The sequence below is a fragment of the Chrysemys picta genome, chromosome 2 (assembly GCF_011386835.1).
Source record: "Chrysemys picta bellii isolate R12L10 chromosome 2, ASM1138683v2, whole genome shotgun sequence".
In the NCBI taxonomy this organism is placed as follows: Eukaryota; Metazoa; Chordata; order Testudines; family Emydidae; genus Chrysemys; species Chrysemys picta.
In genome coordinates this window covers 264,933,856-264,953,528 of record NC_088792.1, presented here as the reverse complement: position 1 = coordinate 264,953,528, position 19,673 = coordinate 264,933,856, and the positions used below count along the sequence as shown (strand labels likewise).

The 19,673-nt window shown below is 41.0% G+C and overlaps 1 long non-coding RNA gene across 2 annotated transcripts in view; it reads right to left on the bottom strand.

Moving 5' to 3' along the window:
- The window catches only part of LOC122172536 (uncharacterized), a 68,802-nt gene that overhangs the window by 11,279 nt on the left and 37,850 nt on the right, over positions 1-19,673 (bottom strand). Inside the window, exons 1-3 of one of the 2 annotated variants that reach the window (XR_010598961.1) lie at positions 7,653-8,350; positions 3,791-3,879; positions 462-2,414 (exon numbers count right to left, since the gene is read on the bottom strand). This is a non-coding gene — a long non-coding RNA (uncharacterized LOC122172536). Of the gene's footprint in view, positions 1-461; positions 2,415-3,790; positions 3,880-7,652; positions 8,351-19,673 lie in introns of those variants that run through there. The other variant, XR_010598962.1, reaches the window with a different exon arrangement.

Here is a 19,673-nt window from a genome sequence, read left to right as displayed (position 1 = left end):
GGATCTAGAGTGCAAGCACACCCAGAGAGTCTCCACTCCAGCCTAGGAAACTATATTGGCCAATAGAGGGGAGCAGCCACCGCTCCATGCAGCATGTTAAATGGCCTATGGCAGTACTGTAGGGTTGCCAACCCTTCAGGATTGTCCCGGAGTCTTCAGGAATTAAAGATTAATCTTTAATTAAAGATTATGTTATGTGTTGAAACCTCCAGGAATACGTCCAACCAAAACTGGCAACCCTCCAATAGTGTCAGTGCTACAGTCATTTCATCAAAGACACTGTTCCTAAGGTGTCATTTTCGGGTGGTAGATACTTTGGAATTAACAGGTTAAAATTACACCGTTCATATGAAAACAGATTTTAGAACCTTACAACAACCATAAAATTAATTGCATTCTTATACAACACTCTGCATTCCTACATCTCAAAGCACTTCACCAAAGGAGGTCAGTATCATTACCTCTGTTCGGTAGAAGGAGAAGCAGAGATGTGAAGTCCTTTCCCCACGGTCACACAGCAGGCCCGTGGCAGAGCCAGGAATAGAATGGAGCTCTTCTGCACCCCAGTCCATTGCCTTACCCATCAGATCATTCCTTCCCTCTTTTCCCTCTGGAGAATCCAGTTAAAGGATTGCGGAATTCAGGGGGCCTGGATGGCTCAGAATATGCAGAATGAGATACAGAGTTGTAAGTTAAGGCATATTTTAGGTCATTTAGACATCTCAATATGTGACTGTTTACACAGATCAGGTACAGAAACCTGTAAAGATCTAAATTGTGTCCACAAATAACTGTGAATGCAAAACTGCAAGTGGAAAAAGGGGGGCCTAGTTAAGAGCAGGCTGAAAATTTTGTACCAGTATAACTAGTCCTGTTAAGGGTGTTTTTTTTTTTTTACCTAAAATAGTTATACTTTACAACCTGTAGTGAGGATGCAGCTATGCCAGGATAAAGGTGCCTTTTACTGGTATAGCTTATTCCCCTTGTATAATAAATCAGAGCCAAGACTTTCCCAAGTCATTAGTGGGTGCCTCACCTGAGACAACTTAAAGGGGCCTGATTTGACCAGGCCCTTTTACAATGACGCAGAAGTTGGGTGCCCAAAATCACTAGTCACTTCTGAAAAGCTTGGTGCCATGTATTTATAACAGTCATAAAAATGCAGTTTTGTTTAGTACTAAGTAAACACAAAAACCTTTGTAGAGCTTACTGCAATACAGACATGCCTGCTCGACAGAAAAACAATCCCATTTCAAGTACATCATGTCCAAAATATGGTGTTTTAGAAAACATAATTCAGCAAACTCAAAAGGGATGCTTGATATTAGATTTGGAAATAAAAACACTCTGATTTCATTTCAGAATTGTGATAAAAACTACTGTTTGCAGATCAAAATAAGAACTATTAATTAGCATTGACAAGTCATTAGCATGACTACTTTATTGTGCACACAGTTAACTTAGGCTAAAACTTCCTGTCTTGCCTAACGGTCCCATTCTTCCGCTAATCTGTCCATCTCATCCGCCTGTTAACTATTAGCTTACAGTCTAAATAGCTACTTGGGGCAAGGACTATCTATCTATCTATCTATATCTGTACAGTGCCTACCACAACAGGGTCCTGGCCTGGTGGGGGACACTACTGAACATGACCTCTTCAACATCATCCATATGCCATGTCACATTCCCATGTTATGTGACTGTGTCATGAAAACCCTATGCAAAAGTAATGCATCCCATAAAAGGCAGAGGAGTACAGTTGCCGTAGGTGCTTTGGTCCTTATTCTCTTCTCACTCACACCAGTTTTGGCATTATGGGCCACATCTTCAGCTAGTATAACTGATTTATACCAGCTGAGGAACAGACTTCAGTAGAGTTACTCCAGATTTACACCAGAACAAGTAAGAACAGAACAGGAGCTTGAATTCCAGATCTCTTCTCTTTTGTATGTTTCATTTACCACGTTAACAATGAATTAAAATGGGAGGATTTGCACTGAATTTACCATGGGTTTCTTTAGACTCCACAGCCTGGTATGTTAACATCATCTTTGCTATCCTGGCTTAATATTGTGAGCCAGATATATTCAAAGAAAGAGCTGTTGCTGAATTTCCAGAGGGTAAATGATTGGAAGAGCTGAAACTCTAGGTTTTGTCAAAGATGTGGGGAGGTTTAGTGGAAAAAAATTAATCTTGAGTAATTATTTTTATTGTTAAAAATCTGAACAGCAAAGTAGCTATGGCAGTCAATTTCCCCTGCCCACAGATCAGTTCTAAACTCCTACCTGCCTATTGCACAGTTCTTCATTTTAAATTGAACATATTTGTTACATTCTTGCTGGAAAGGTCCTTTATAGCTTCTTTTGCCCTCTTCAGAGGTAGCAGCAAAAGGCTACACAGTAGCTGACCAAATGCTGTAAGAAAAGGAAAATGAGGAACTTTCTTTCCTCTCTACCTCCAATTATTATTAAAAACAGTAAAAGTAAATGATCAGTCTAACGTGTAAGTGAAATGTCCATAAAATCATATAGATTATTACATTATATCAACAAAGGGCACAAGCTTCCATGTCACAAAGATAAACGGAGCGAGACCTCTACGGTAAAATGTTCATAAACATTGATGAGCCTAAATCATTTTTAAGACATATGAGCAAGTGCCTAAGGACTGACTGGCATAGCTATAGCAGAATAATTATACCACTAAAGCTAAACTGATAAAATACCTCATGTCAACACTCTATTCTAGCATAAATGTGACTTCATCTCAGTATAATTAATCTGCTTTAGGGTAATTGTTGAACTATGGAAGTGGACTAATCATACTGGAGTAAAATATATAATATAAGGAATAGCCACAGTAAAGGAGATCAGAACTTCTGGTTTCCCTGAACACAAGACTAAGGGGGCATTCAATAAAATTAAAAGGTGGGAAAATTCAAAACTGATAAAAGAAATTCCTTCACACAGTGAAGGACTGTGGAACTCACTGCCATAGGAAGTCATTGAGGCCAAGAACTTTGCAAGAGTCAAAAAAGGTTTGGACATTCCTGTGAATACCAAGAATATCCAGAATTATCATAATTAATGATAAGAAACCTTTTGGAAGAGTTATTAAATCTCATGCTTCTGGGCATAAGCCAATTGGAAACCAGAATGAAATCTAACACTAGGTGGGGGAGGGCAGATTATCCCACATCTGCCTATTATGGGGTTCTTACACCTTCCCTCTGCAGCATCTGTACTGTCAGAGACAGGATACTGGACTAGATGGATATGATGGCTGATCCAGCATGGCAGTTCCAATGTTCAAACAACTCAGGAGTTGTTGGACTAGCAGAGGCAGTGAATTTCAAATTCAAGAGATCTCCACTGAGAACCTTTGGCTACCAGGCCCACAATGATGAAAATCAAGGGAACACTAATCCCAGCTGAACTCAGCTGCCATGCTATTCACAGGGAGATGATACTCACACAGCTAGGGTCCAAACCAATTATAACATACTTCAAAGTTGACACTTGAATTGCACCTGGAAGCAAATAGAAAACCAGAGCAGCTGTCACAGAATAGGCCCAATATGTCACTTAAACTGTGAACAGTGCTATGCAGTCAGGCAGACACATTCTGCACCAGCTGTAACTTTCATCTCGTTTTCAAGTGTGTCCCTATGTGGAGCATATTACATTGATCCAATGCAGAAGCTACAAAAACGTGGATAATAGTAGCATGATGTCCAAGAGGAAAGGCTACAGATGTCTCAGCAGAGAGAGATAAACTTAAAGGAACTTACCACTACCACTGCTATGTGTAATTCCAGGAGGAAATGAGAATCCAAAACCACCCTGACTGAAAAATTCCTGAATGATTCCTTTCTTGAATCTGCCAAAGAAGGAGAAGTGTTCAATTGCCACTAAAGAGTTTAGCAATGATAAAACAAAGATATAAAGAGAAATCAATTTCTGCTCTTAATTACTGCAGTGTTACTCTGGAATAATTCCACTAACTTCATTGGAATTACTCAAGGGTAACAGAGCAGAATTTCACCCATCCATGTTATTAGCTTGGAAATGGACAGTCCCAGGTTTGAAGTGAATGTGCAGATTGCCCACATGAAGGTGTAAAGATAAACTGCATTCTCAGACAATAATATATCTGGAGTCACTCAGTTTCCATTATGTCATTCCAGCCACATATGTTGTGCTCAGTGAAAAAGGTGACATTTTGCAAAAGAACTGTGAGTGCAATTGCATATTGGCATTCCTGGTACTATCCTGTACAGGGCTTTCCTTTCAGCCTGGCCTTTGAGCATATGGGACCAAACTCTGCTTTCATTTGCCCCTGTGAGATCCCCCTGACCCACTGGGTGTCAGAGGAGAATTCTCCCCTCTTGGGATTGTGTGGGTGTGCACTACATCAGAACTTGGCTCACTGCGTATAGCTTTCTCTCCAGTGCTTTTTCTTTTGCATGATACTGGGAGTTTTGCCTGAGTAAGGACTGTGTGTAATACTTGTCTTGGATTCTGAGGGTTAGATGCTGGATTACCCTATGCGAATATACAAGGGGGGAAAGGCTACAAAGATCATTCACTTCTTTGTACCCCGTACCAAGGCCAATCACAATCCTACTCTTGATGCTTGGAACATCCAAGAACAGGGAGAGGCTAGAATGCTGCTGGCACTAGAAACCCCAAAGGAATTGCAAAGGGGAACATTGATGAGCCCATGGCTTTGTTCCCCTTCTGCATTAACCAGAAGAGCTGATCCTGGGCAGGGGGAACCAGAGATTTTACCTTGTTAGAGGGTTTATCAGTGGCTGCTACCATGCATATTCTCTTAGTGCTCCCAGATGCATTGTACCTGATTCTGGGGTGATCCAAACCACACACCTATACTCACAAAATGGAGCCTCAAAAGAGCTGACTATGAGTCTATTTCTCTTATTAGTTTTTGTGATGGTGCTTTTACTATTAAATTTCTTCCTCCCAAGAATTCCTTTGTGCTTTCAGTATTTGTCATCATGGAACTGAGGCTCTTTGTTAAGGGCTTAGCTTGCTAGACAAAACTAAGAAGCATATAAGCCTGATGAGATAGCAATTTTCCCACTTAATTATAGCATGCCTGCACCAGACAGTAATAGAGATGTTCTAGTTTAAAATGAGTATTTCAGGGCTGGGAGATAAAGGGCTGCTCATCTCACACAAGGATGTAAACTAAACTTCCTAACCTAAGTAGAGTGCTGGTTATCGCAAATATAAAGGCCTGTCTGTATTTTACTAATAATTCTTTTATATGCAACTCTCAGACTCCTAGGACAGATCATATATCTCCCCCACCGCCTTTGAGGATGCTATTCATGCTGCTGATGGTCTCTCAAGACTTTCTCCAAGACCTACTAGCATATTTAATGTTACATTTAATGGAAAAACATATGGTGTTCACAATATTTTTGGATCCTACTTTATATCCCCTTCCACCAGCCTTTAGAAGACCTTCAATTCTACCTTTTATCTTTATCTATGTAACTAGGTGAGGCTAATGTCTATGCCAAGGGGTCTCAACATTGGGGGATGTAAAAAGTTTCAGGACATCCTGCCCATTCTGCCCTTCCACATTTCTGAATGGAAGGCGGGTCCTGGCGAGATGGGAGGAGAGGTCTAAGTATGAAAAAGGGGGTTGCTACGTGTAAAAGGTTAAGAATCAGAGATCTAGGCAATGCTACCCTTTGAAAGGAGAATAGACTGGTGCCAGTCTTCTCACTCACCTTTCCTAACCAGAAACCAAACTAAAAAACATTAACTTTACTGGAGTGCATTCTGATTTCACTTACATTGATGAAACGCCCATTGGCCCTAATGTGAACCAACTCAATGAATACATGTAATTTCTCTTTACCTGACAACTCATATCCTATGGCTATCAGCAACTGCTCATCTGGAATGACAAAATTCCTCAAGTAGTCTTATTTTAGATCCTGCTTGTTGGAAACTTAATGAGACAGGGGTGTGAGGACCGAGAACTCTTTTCAAATTTAAATTTTATTGGTCAGGAGAAAATATCTGTAATAAAGCTTTGAAAGATTTTGTTTCCCCATCTGTTCCCTCCTTTCTAAAGTGCTCAGAATCTGCTGATGAAAAATGCTATAACAGCCAGATATTATATTATTATTTATTACTTTATTATTAAAAAAAAATACAGGAAACATAGTATGGTACAGATTGGGAACTCCTATTTGTCAATCTATCTAAATATCTACTCATTGACTGTCATCTGACTACTTATAATAGCTGGTTGAAAAAGTTCAAATTTCAAAATGTCTGTAAATTAAAAACACAGGATAAATTTTGTGCAATATCTTTTGTTATTTTTCCACTTTTCCTAAATAGCTCTACTATTTAGCTATCAAGGTATTCATGCTGTACTCAACATCATGGTACCTGAATCGAGAATTTAGTCTGTAGCTGCATGACTACAAAGAACTTCCCATGTGTTACCATCCTGCAAACTATGTCCATTCAAGACATCATGGCAACAGCAACAGCAGGGACAGAGCTTGTGTCCTGAGTCTTTCCAATGACTTCAGTGAGGTTTGGATCAGCCTCAACAACAGAGGCCATTTGAACTAAAAGCGAATCTTCTTCAGCTGTTGCAGTATTAGGACCTCTTATTTAATCCTGGAAAACAATGGAAGCTGATGGTGTTCAGCAATAGAGGTGGGTGAACAACTGCTTTTTTTTTGGTTGGGTGGCAATTCCAAAAAAATTGAAAACACATCGATTCGGATTGAACTTGAAAATTTAGAATTTTGGGTGACCCAAGAATTGAGAGTCTATTCTGGGTCTGTTCCGGGGCTGGGGAGGGATGTTGAATCGGGGTCTCTCATGTTCCTGAGAGTGAGCTAAAGTTTACCCGGGGAGGTTGGGGGTGGGGAGACAGCAGCATCTACTTTTTCACTGACTCCTCTACTACCACCACCCTCCTCCTCCTCCTCCTCTCTCCCTCTACCCATTTTTTTTTTTAAATAGCCAAAGCTATTAGTGTCAAATTCACAAATAGTTTCAGGTCGACTAAAACTGCGTTTTTAATTTAAAAAAAAAAAAACAACAATCTATTTGTCCAAAAAAATTTGCCCAGTTTTACTCAGCACTTTTTAAGAATATATTAGAGACATAAAATGCACAAAGAAACAGCAGAAACTGTTTTGGGCCCTTACTCCACAATATTGCCATCTCACTACAGTAATATTGTAATACTACAGTGATACTGCATGGCCTCTGGGACTTCGTGAGTGCATAAAGTTCCAATAAGACAGCAATGAGTTTTGGTAACTACTGATAATCTGATGTCAGTAGTCTGTATGAAATAGGTTGATGGCCATAGAGAAGTGCCTAATTGATAGGCAGGCTTCCAGATTCCAAAGCCATCATTATAACTGGCAGTCTCAGCAGAGAGACGGAGGATTGAATGGGCATGGAGACTGAAACACACAAGGTGGTCCCTGCTGATTCATATGGATAAACATTCTACTGTCTCTTTTGTGGCTCAGAGTATATTAGGCTCCAGGGTGGTGAATCCAGCATCTTTTGTGCACACACACAAAAAAAGGGTTATAATTTTGTAAGGATAAGGGTAAAAACAATAGTGTTAATATTTACCTGACTGAAAAAGTCACTGGTGCTTGCAGAGTTGTTGTAGCCATGTTGGTCCCAGGATATTAGAGAGATAAAGTGGGTGAGGTAATATCTTTTATTGGACCAACTTCTGTTGGTGAAAGAGACAAGCTTTTGAGCTAATATCCTAGTTTCCAGATTTAAGGAGGATTATAACTACTTCACCTATGAAAAACATGTTCTTTTCCATAGTACAAGCAATTGACCAGTAGTATCAGGTTGCATTTCTGAGTCATCTTGCTCCATTTCCAATGGGTCCTATTGGGAGGTGATTCAAACTCCTTATAAGGCTTATTTCAACATAACAGTCTGCCCTGCTCCCCTGCAGCTTCCACCTGCTTGTCTTTATGAAACATTTACTGCAGAAATACTGTTAGTTGCTGTGCTGTATAATGTTGAGTGGAGCTCTCTCTACGCACTGCTTCCACATTATGGACCATATTATAATCTCGCTTACAAAAGTTCAACTTGACTGAAATCACTGGGGTTGCACAGATGTGAGAGAAGAATTTGGCTCTGTCTATCTCCACTCCTTCTATGATGGAGTCACTGAAGACCTTAAAGAAACTTGGGAAAGAAAAGTTATTATCAGTGATTAACTTACAGACTAGACGGCTTTAATTGCTTTCAGAGGAGTTCTGTACTGCTCAGAGAGAGCTGTTCCACAGTTTACTGATTTATATTACCTGTACTCAAGCTGACCACATCAGCGTACTGACCTATGGATTTCCAATGTCTCTTTTACACTACCTTCGTTTTTACAATGATGCATATCTTCTGCCTTGTTGTTCATCGAGACAAACTGGGTGAGGTAATATCTTTGTTTTACATTATACAACATGTTTGTTTTATATTTGTTACTTATCGTTATCTTAAATCCCAAGGTGTCCATTTTATTTTGTCCTAATTACTGCTATGTCTTTTTAGATCAATAGGGTTTGTTTTCCTTTTAGAAGGCGCTTACATATAGGTCTCACACATACAGCTGTACGTGAAATATATTCTTACTTGGGGACAGATTCTGATTTTATTTTATAACAGTTTTACATCAGTACAACTCTATTAACTGACTTACAACTGACCCTGAATCAAGCGCCAGGGTCAGATTTTTTTTAGGTGCATAAAAGGTGCAGACAGACAGCGAGTGGGATTTTCAAAAGCACCTAGGTGCCTAACTTTCATTGAAATCAATGGGATTGACAAATATATAGCAAATTCAAATGTAAAATGCCAGAGTACAAACAGGAGAGATAATTTTCCAATAAGCTTTCACTTCCATAATATACATATACAGTTTACTGCATGAGATAAACCGGTAGGCTCATCTTCCAGGGTTCGTTCAGATGTAGCTCAGTGCGTCCCAAGTCAGGTCGAAACTGGGAGGGTAACTTGTTGTCCCAGTGATAATGTACTTGTTTGGAATGGTGGATGAGGTTGCTAAGCATGGTGTTTAGCAGCTGGGGAATCCACATGCAGGGGAATCACTTTTGCCAGTTTCAGTAGCAGCCCATCCTTCCAAGTTGTCATATGCCACTGACAGATTGATAAAAGCAATACCGGTCTTGAGTTTTCATTGGAATCCGGCCTCAATGTTTATAGTGAAGGCCAGGACCTGGTCGCAGCAACTTCTGTACACTCAGGAACCAGCTTGCTCCTTAGGTAGCCTAGCATCCACAGCGGGCCCAGTTTTGGTTCAGAATCAGACATTCCCCTATCACCTGGTAGGTGGTACTCAGGAGGGAGCTTGAGCTATAGCTAGAAGGGTCATCTGCTGGTTTTCCAGGCTTTAGGAGTGCAATGACCTTGGCTTCTCTCCACATGCAGGGGATTTCACTGGTCTCCAGGGTGTTGGTGAAAAGCTGCATCATCCACTTCCATGCCAGTGGACCCAGGTTATATAGGAACTCAGGATTGGTGCCATCTTTCCCTGCTGCTTTTCCCAGTTTTGTAGCTGCAATGATCTTCTGACTTGCAAATGGTCCAGACCATTGGGATGATGGCACACATGAGGACATCACCTACCAGCGTTGATGCCGGACTTATCTCCAATACTTTATCCTCTGGCTGTTTTGATGTCCACAAAAGTTTAGAAGCAATGGCATTGGCTTTTACCTGCAGCCTCATGTGTGGGGTTTGCAGCTCCCAGATGTCTCAGCAGGTTCCAGGTTCATCTGCTTGAGTGTGTGAAGTTTAGATCTTCTATGCATTCAAGCCACCTTTTCTGCTTTGCTGCATCCAGTGCCTCCACGAGGGCTTTTCCAATTTCTGGGTCTCTACATTTGTCATATTTGTGGAGGAGCTCTTGGCTCTCTGCATTACAGCAGTGTGTGTACAATGACCTTTGTCCCCGGGGGATGTTATTCTTTGCAGTGGAGATTAAGAGTTCAGGAAAACAGTCAAAAGTCTTCAGCATTGGGGGAATGCAGGAAATTGTATGCTCTACAGTCATAGTGAAATTGGACCACTCTGCTTTTTTTGAAGTTCTAGCATGGTGGCAGGTGTGAGCAGGGAACTGGGATTAAAATGCTTATTTGGGTCAGAACTGGTCTGTGCTGGTTGTTCAGGAAGTCATCAAGGACAAGCGGCAATGTGGGTATCAGTGTGCCTGTATCATCTTTAGAGATGAACATCAGGCCAGGGCAATACCTTCTGCCCCATCTTGCACAGTGGAAAGTGAAGCACTGTTTTGCATAAATAGTTTATAAAGGGTTAATGAGGTCAGTAGATGTGTTATAAGGGATTAACCAATTGTTCTAGATTGTTGTCAAGTCCAACAGGTAAACTTTAGTAATAAGCAACAGCCATCTATAACACCTTCTGTTGATTTACGGATCATCATCACTAGCAAATGCCACTCATGTCTGTAATATGCTTATAACATCTATTAATTATTTAATAATCCTTTATAAAAAGGCACCTTACCAAACTGTGACCCAGTGTCATAACCGCTTACACCTCCAGTTACATCTGTGCAGTTTCCCTGCCTGTATGGGTGTTGCATGGGTGTAAGTGAGGGCAGAATTGAGTCAGCCATAGCTAAATCCGTTCCTGGGGAGGTTACTGACCTAGGGCTGGTCTACGCTATAAAGTTAGGTCAGCTTAACTACATTGCTCAGGGCAGTGAAAATGTTCACCTCCCCGTGCAATGTAATTAAACCAGTCTAAGCCCCAGCGTAGACGCTGCTAGCGCAATGCAACAAGTCTTCCATTGACCTAGCTACCAACTCTGGGAAAGGTGGATTTACTACAGCAACAGAAGAATACCTTCCATTCAGGTAGTAAGTAGGACCAAACTCATGGAGGACTGGAAATAACAGTCAATAAGACAATACTGATGCAAAAAAAAAAAAAAAAGCAAGCATAATTCTGGGATATATTAGCAGGAGTGTTGTAAGCTAGACATTGGGTGAAACTGTTTCAGACAGATCTCTGATAACGCTGTCCTCGGGAGCCAAAAAATTTTACCGTGTTATAGGTGAAACCGCGTTATATTGAACTTGCTTTGATCCGCCGGAGTGTGGAAACTCCCCCCCACACACACACCCCGAGCACTGCTTTACCCAGTTATATCAGAATTCGTGTTATATCAGGTCGCATTATATCGGGGTAGAGGTGTACTTAGCTCTCACATAGCACTTTTCATCGGTAGGTCTCAACATGCTTTATAAATAAGAGATCATTATCCCTGAGGCACACAGATGTGAAGGGATGTTCCCAAGATCACCCAGCAGGCCAGAGCCAGGAATAGAATCCAGGTCTCTAGAGTTGAACACTAGACTTTTTAACTTCTGAATTAATTGATTGTCAATTAACTTGAGGTAGTTAACACATCTGTGAAGGCTAGTGGGGGGGCACTCTTCAACCATTTTTTCCAGGCCATCAATATTTGGACTAGAGCAAAGAACACAAACACTACAAGGGTCTGTCCACACAAGGAATAATGATGTATTTTAACATGGTTTGAGACAAGTTGGACTTTAATATGTGCTAGCTGGTTTTGTTGTAGTAGAGACTCCCCACTAGGATTCACCTTGGCTGGTGAACAATGATTTACAATACAATCCGCCCTGTATGGTAGGATTTTAACACATGTCAGAAAGATATTAAAACATCTTGCTTTAAAAATACACCATTATTCCTAAGCCTTGTCTCCACTAGGATAAAAAGAATGTGGGTGTTTTTTTTAATTGTGCTAGCTAGCTTATTTTAAACTCTAGTGAAGGCAGAACAAGTTGTAGTTTTAACATGTTAGCTGGTAGGAGCCTTGGGTTCCCTTTAATCAGCTAATGTGTTAAATCTACAATTTACGTTGCCCGCACAAGGATTTTAACACATTAGCTAATGTAAAAAATGCATCTTTATTCGTAGTGAATAAAGGCCTTTTAGAGTGAGCCTAGTGAAGATGTCAAGTGACTGATCAAAATCTAAACACTGTATGTACATGTTTATCCACAGGAATTCATCTAGCAATCTCAGGTACCAATAGCCATTAAGCCAAGGCAACATGGGCTGCTTCAGCCTGTGCTGCCATGGCTTCACTGCTACTGCTAGATTATACTAGCTCAGGGACGTCTACATGTGCTGCAATCACATCTTCGTTTGCAGTGTAGACAAACTCTTAGTGGCAAGTTTCCCCTGCAGAGTGTGGCAGATCCGAGGTAACATTCACAGAGAGTCAATGCTGTTATCTCCCATTGCACACTCTGGCAGAAGCAGAATGCAAGCTGGGGGACAATAGGCAATGGCAACATGGCTATTAGTCTTGCTGTGCTGCCATGTGTGGTAGGGAGACAGCAGCTGTATGGATGGTAATCCCTCCACACAGCTCCCTCAGGGCCATAGGGTTAGTTGCCAGGATTCCCATAGATTCCGGACTCCCACTCTCATTTTCTCAAGCCCCATCCCTGCCTAGTCTGCTCTCCTGCCCTGCAGATTCGGGCCCAGAATGTGCAGTCTCCATTGGTGCAGTAGAACTTTTGCATTCATTTCTTCCTCTCCACCCATTTTTGCACAGAGGAGCACATGGAATAAAGTTATTGAAAGGGAATTTTGTCTTGCAAGCTTAAGAGCTGATAGCCCTAAAACATGGCTGCAGCATAGATGCACATAGGGCAATTCAGGAGAGGGTGCTAGGGTGGCCTAGTGGTTAGGGTGCTAGCTAGAGACCTGGGTTCAATTCTCTGCTCCAACACAGACTTCCTGTGTGACCTTGGGCAAGTCACTTAGTCTATCTGTGACTCAGTTCCTTATGTGTAAAATGGGGATAATCGGACTGCCCTACCTCCCTGGGATGTTGTTCAGGTAAACACATTAAGATTGCAAAGTGCTCCAATGCGATGATAGTTGGGGACATACAAGTATCTAGGATAGACAGGATGGCTTTAGTGACATTTGCACTCATGCAGTCCTAGCTGACAAAGCACTGGGCTGTGTCCCCAGCACAAGTTGTTAAAGGAGCCTGAAGGCTGCTCTAATATGTGACAGCTGCCAGTAACCTCAAAGGGCCAGTATAGCAACTGGGGATCACCACAGCATAGGATAAGCCATAGCCATACCTCCGACTTGAGGGGATTGAGTAGGAGCTGTTATACCAATTCCTGAGCTCCATGACAATGGAGGGATCCTCCCACACCAGAGTGATACTCCCATAGCCAGCTATGGTAGCTTTACATCTGCTTTTGTCTGGTGGAGCAGCTGAAAGTGGCCATAACATAGTCAAACATAGGGTCCCATATCTCAGTTATTTAATTCATTCTAAATGTATTTTTTAAATAAGCAATTAAGCGAAAAATCAATCCTGGGTCCAGTGTCTACTCAACAGTCTACTGAAACTTAGGTAAACAGTCAGTTGCATCTATCAGTGGCATCTACATGCCTCACACAGCACCTAGATACTAGAGTGAAAGGCACTTGAGAAATGTGTATGAAAGACAGATGAACATTTTTAAAATATAAAACATTTTAAAAGGGATTTGTGGTCTAGAGGCCACACCCAACAATGAGAAACTAAGGAGTCCCAATGTATGTAGCTTACAAAAGCCAAAGAAACTATTAACTGTGATCTACAAGAGAAGATTTCTGATACCAGAGAGCTTTTCAACCTTTAATTTAATACCAGACAATTGCAGAATAATATCCAACGGCTGGAAGTTTTCTGAAAGCCAAGTTCAAACTGCAAATAAGATGCAAATTTTTTAACAGAGAGGTGAATCAACCATTGGAACTGGGACTGGTCAAAAGTTTTCCATGCTACTATATTTTGACCAAAAAATGGGTTTTTGAATACACAAAATATTTGCAAAAAAAATGTTTGTTTTCCATGGAAGTTATCAAGTTTTCATCAAACAAATGAACATCCCAAACCCAAGAAGTATTACAGTTCAGATATGCTACTACTGCAGCTCCTCATGGTAGCTCTAATTTAGTTGCCTTATGTCCTCATGGTCCTCTATGGGCCAGGCTATGCAGCCACACTCCTATTTCCACAGATGCACCATGGCCGGGGCTCCCATGATGTATCACCTCTCTGCAGATGGGAGACTGATGCATCGTGGGAGATGTAGGCTGACTAGGTAACCCAGCCTACAGAAAAGAATTGGAAAATGAGGCGCCTGAACTACAACCCCCATAAGGCCTCACAGCAACATCTCTGAATCAAACTATTTCATTTTTCAGCCAAAATATCTTGCATTTCAATTTTTTAACCAAAAAGTTGACTTTTCCATGGAAAAAAACATTTTCTGGCCAGGCTTCCTAACTGGAACAGACTACCAAGAGATATGATAAATTCTCTATCACTTAGTTTTTTAGTCAAGACTGGATATCTTTCTAAAAGATTTGCTCTAGTTCAGCCACAAGTTGTTGGGCTGGATTCAGGAATCACGGTGAAACTATGATCTGGACTATCCAAGAGGTCGGACTAGATGGTCTTGTGTGGCCTTAAAGGCTATTAACCTGTGAACATAATAAAAAACTTGTTTTTAGTGGGGCCTCAGAAGAAACAGAAGCCCTAGAAGGGTTGGTAATATTCTGAACCGCTGACCCAGGCCATAATTTCTCTCAGCCATATTGCTAGGAAAGCTATGAAAGAAGATGAAAGATATTTTAGTAAGCAAGGGACAAAAATAAGAAAGGAATATGAAGGAAGGGCAATTAAGCTGCTAGAGAAGCAGGCAATTTGCAAAATGAGAAGCGAGAAAGCAAATGGAGGAAGAAAGGCAAGGTAACTGACCATGTGGGAAGTGGGCTAAATCTTAATTTCCCTGCACATTCAGATTTTTTCCTGGGCACTGTGTAGGAACCCCTCTTGACTTAGTTCTTAGAAACCCTCCAGGAAAAAAGTTACACAGATGGCAGAAATTGGGTACAAGAGGAGTCTACTGTCATTTCTCCCATTAATTGATGGAAATGTAAAATTCATTAAAAAGATTCCAAATTTCAAACATCCCTAATGATCATGCAACTTCCCTCATCAATGCATAATAGAACAAAAGGGAGAACTGTGCATTAAGAATGATTTTTACCATTTTCCATTGCCTTTCATTAAAATAGCTTTTTTGAAATAAACTTTTGCAGCAGAAGTTATATCCCACCAGAAGCTATACCCCAGATCTGCTTAGATGGGATAAATGCATTAGGAAAAAATATCAGACATCCCTTCACTATGTTTGGCCAATGCCCAACTACCCATATAAGCTTGAGTTATAGGCAAAGTAAAAACATCATCATGCTTGGTTTTGCCTTTCATTGCTACTCAGTAAGTTACAATTACAAAATCAAGAGTGGTAGGTCTTTACCTCTTTCCTTCTGGGAGGGGACTTTGCCAAGACTTTTGGAGTATCTGAACAGTGTGTCACACAAGATTAGAATCTGAGCTGCTGCTTTCCTTCCTCCCACCTGAGTGGCAAGGGGATGTTGAGTCTCTAATTGTGGGTTTCTCCATGAATGCTGCTTTGCATACCATTTCAGCTTAATTGTGAAGGCTCTCCTGGGATTTAAAAAGAGAATGCGGATAGGATGCTCATTCCAGCCCGTATGATCTAACAGGTCTTGTTTGGCACAACATCTTTAACGTCCACCTTCATCGTAACAAATATAAACCTTTTCTTATGAGAGCGTGGCCAGCAGTGAGGAGATACTGAAGAGACTGGCGCTTTAGAAGTAGAGGGGGAGATATTCAAGTAGGAGTTAAACACCCAACTCTCAACAGCTTCCAATGAAAGCTAGATGCTTAACTGCCCTTTGTGCCTTTGGAATTGTTTCCCAAAATTGATTAGGCAGGTATAGGTAGCATCAACCAATGTATGCTTTGGTTTCTATAGTTGTGGGGCCTCAAAAACTTCCTTCCTTGTCAGAGTCCTCTTCTTCCAAGTACATTTCAGGCTTCCTCTCAACTTCAGTTTAGCTTTTGAAGAGGAACAGTCCATCCGTAACACATAGCACAGACTTCCCTTGAGCTAGAGAAAGCTTAAAAAAAGAAATCACCCTTGAAAAATAGCATGAGCTTAAATTATTGCAAAAAAAGGTTTGTGAACTTGCACTAGCTTTGTGAACTCTGCAAGGCCAGAAAACAGTGAAAGATGTTTACAAATCATGCTTGCTCCCTCATGGCATGTTCTTTCCTATTTACAAACCTACAGTGCACTGTATTTGAAGGTTATCAGAACATTGTTCACACGTTGCACAATGTTATAGAATCATATGTTACAGAACAGAGCTGTAGAGCAGTTGGATCACTGTGGAGGTGGTGACAACAAGAGTTGAGCTAATAGCAAGACCTCTTGAACTACTGGTTTTTTCCATGATTACTTTGCCTTTGAGATATGAATTTTATTTTGTACTCATTTGTTCCATTTTATTTTATTGTTGGAAAATCAGGCAGGCCAATTCTGGTTCTGAGAGGGTCAGAAAGAACAAGGGAGATGGAAGATGAAGGGCAGGGAACATGATGAAATTGGTTGAAATGCTTTTATTTTCTGTATTTGTTCTGCTATAAAATGAATGTGGAGATAAAGGCCTTGGTGTTGGATTTAAAAGTTAAATAGGATCAGCTGAAAAATAGCCTGTACCATGCTGGGAAAAACATCAATTTTTAAGGTTTCTGCACCTGGATTTTGACTTGTTGAAGAGGAAAGATAGTCAGAAGGGCATAACTGAGTAGGCAGGGATTTAAATTCAATCAGATTTCAAGAGAGCAAAGATCTCCGCAAAAAGTTCATGAGACAGGAGAGCCTTTGAGGAGTAAATTATTTATTTCTGTCTCTGGATTTGTGAGGCAACAAAAGAAATAGTCACTGTGTCCCTGCTGCAGTTTATACCACTGATAGTTTGTGGCTCCAGAGCCACATGTGGGGCACCAGAAGTGAAATCCCTGGGATTGGTTTGAATCCTTGTGTTCTCAAGAACACATGCGAAGAAGCACAAATAGTGATGAATAGACTAGAGTCACCAGAATCCCATTGCAGGACACAATTAACTCCCATTGGTTACTCATATACTCATATCCTGCCGTTAAAGGACTGAGCGCAGGATTTGTGAACCTCCGCAAATAAAAACTTAAGGGAAGGTCACACAAAGCTCTGCAAGCTCAGCCCAGGAGTTTCATACAAATATCAAGGCTTCCACATGCGGGGCCCGCACCTGGTCGAAACACTTTTGTTGAGACAGGTTTCCACTGGAAAAATGTAGTTTGTCTAAATCAAAGTGCTTTGTGAGCATGTGTCTATTTGCACAACATTTTTGATGGGACAAAGTTGAAACATTTCAATACATTTGTTTCAAATTGTATATATCTTTTATGGTATAACGTTTTCACATTATCAAAAAAATGTTTCCACATTATTGAAATGAAGTGATTCCATTGTTCTGAAATGAACTTTTTCAGAATTTTTGTTCCGGGGAAATTTTGAAATGTCAGCTTTTTGTTGAGATACTAAATGAAAACAAATTTCCCTGTAACAATGTGGCCTGTCCTTTTAAGGAACCAGGGGCCTTGGGCCAGTCAGCCCTGTTCAATTAGCCCTGCCCAGCTATACCTGTGCAGGGTTGGACTTGAGAGGAAGAGGCCAGCAATGGGGGCTGGCTGGAGGGGAGAGCAGAAAGTTGTGAGGAGCCAGAGAAGAGCACAAGGCAGGCAAGACCTAGGGAAGTCTCCAAGCAGGAAGGCCTGGGAGTGGTTGCTTGGGAAGAAGCAGGGAGCAAACCAAAGGAGCCCAGGAGGGACTGAGGGTAGAGATAGAATGGAGCCCAGGAAGAGTGAAAGCTGATTCCAGAGGGTGGGCAGAAGAGTGCTTGAATCAGAGGATGGAAGACAAACCGGAAGGAGGGTGGACCCAGTTCGAGACTAGGACAAAGACTTTCTTTGTCTTGGACTTGGATGCCCAAGTCTGTTAATGACTTACATGTGGTGCTGCAGTGACTTGATCCTGTAAGTCACCAAAGCAGCCCAAAAGGCATTGGTCAGTGGGCGGAGTCAAGGAAGACCATGGGGAAGCTGCAACATCCCACTGTGTCAGGAGAGGATACCCCAGGACAGTGATTTTTGCTACACTCCCATGGAACAAATATTTCCATTTCTGACCCGCTGTAATTGCAGCAATGACTGGAGAGGCAATCTGAAAGAACAAACAAACAAACATTTGGAAAAAATAGGCAATGTTCTCAAAGCAGTGATGTTTACAATATATTTCTGGTAAGCATGGTAGCTCACTCTATTTTACCATGCGTTAAGCTGGTACTCCATCACCGTGTAAAACAGATTCACCTATCTACAGTATGCTGATATATTTCCCCTACTGCCTGTCTTAGGTGATAACACTGCTGTCCATCAACAAAGTATCTGGCACATAAAACCAATATGTAATAGGGAAGTCCCTACTGGAATTCATGTCGTCTCTGGCATTTTTCTCTTCCCACTGCCTACAGGAAGGCTGACACACTGGGCTTTCTTCTGGATCCACTCTAGTTATTATTCCTATAAATTGTTACCCATAATTACTATGTTACAAATATATTTTCATTGCCTACTCATCCCGGAATTCAGCTCTATACTGTACTGAAGAAACCCTTAGTGCAGGCAGAGATGTGATAGTTATTTATTAATCACTCATTGCCTAAGTATTGTTCTAAATAGCCTTTATATATCTGCCTAGTTAAAAATAGAGATTACTACAAACAGTTCTCTATGACTATTCATTTCAATGTTTAAGCTAGTTCCATTAGGCCCTGGTCAACCCCCTTTTGTCTGTGCTTTCTGCAGGCATTTGAGTATTCCAGGCTGAATATTCATGAAAAGCAAAATCTAAGCAGCCGTACATAAGCTATAATACAATTATACATCCCAATTATACATACAAAATGATGGGTTCTAAATTAGCTGTTACCACTCAAGAAAGATCTTGGAGTCATCATGGATAGTTCTCTGAAAACATCTGCTGCATATGCAGCAGCAGTCAAAGCTAATGGATTGTTAGGACCCATTAGGGAAGGGATAGAGAATACGACAGAACATAATATAATGCCACTATATAAATCCAAGGTAAGCCACACCGTGAACACTGCATGCAGTTCTGGTTGTCCCATCTCAAAAAAGATATTAGAATCGGAGAAGGTACAGAGAAGGGCAACCCAAATGATTAGGAGTAAGGAATAACTTCTACATGAGGAGAGATTAAAAAGACGGGCACTGTTCAGTTTAAAAAAGAGACAACTAAGGGGAGATATGATAGATGTCTCATGTAAAATCATGAATGATGTGGGGAAAGTGAATAAGGAAGTTTTGTTTACCCTTTGACATACACAAGAACCAGGAATCACCCAATGAAGCTAATAGGCAGCAGGTTTAAAATGAACAAAAGGAAGTAATTCTTCACATAATGCAATGCAGAGTGGACTTGTGGAACTCATTGCTAGGGGATGTTGTGAAGCCCAAAAGTAAGATGGTCAGGGATGCAACACTATGCTCCAGGTATCCCTAAACCTCCTACTGCCAGAATCTGGGACTGGATG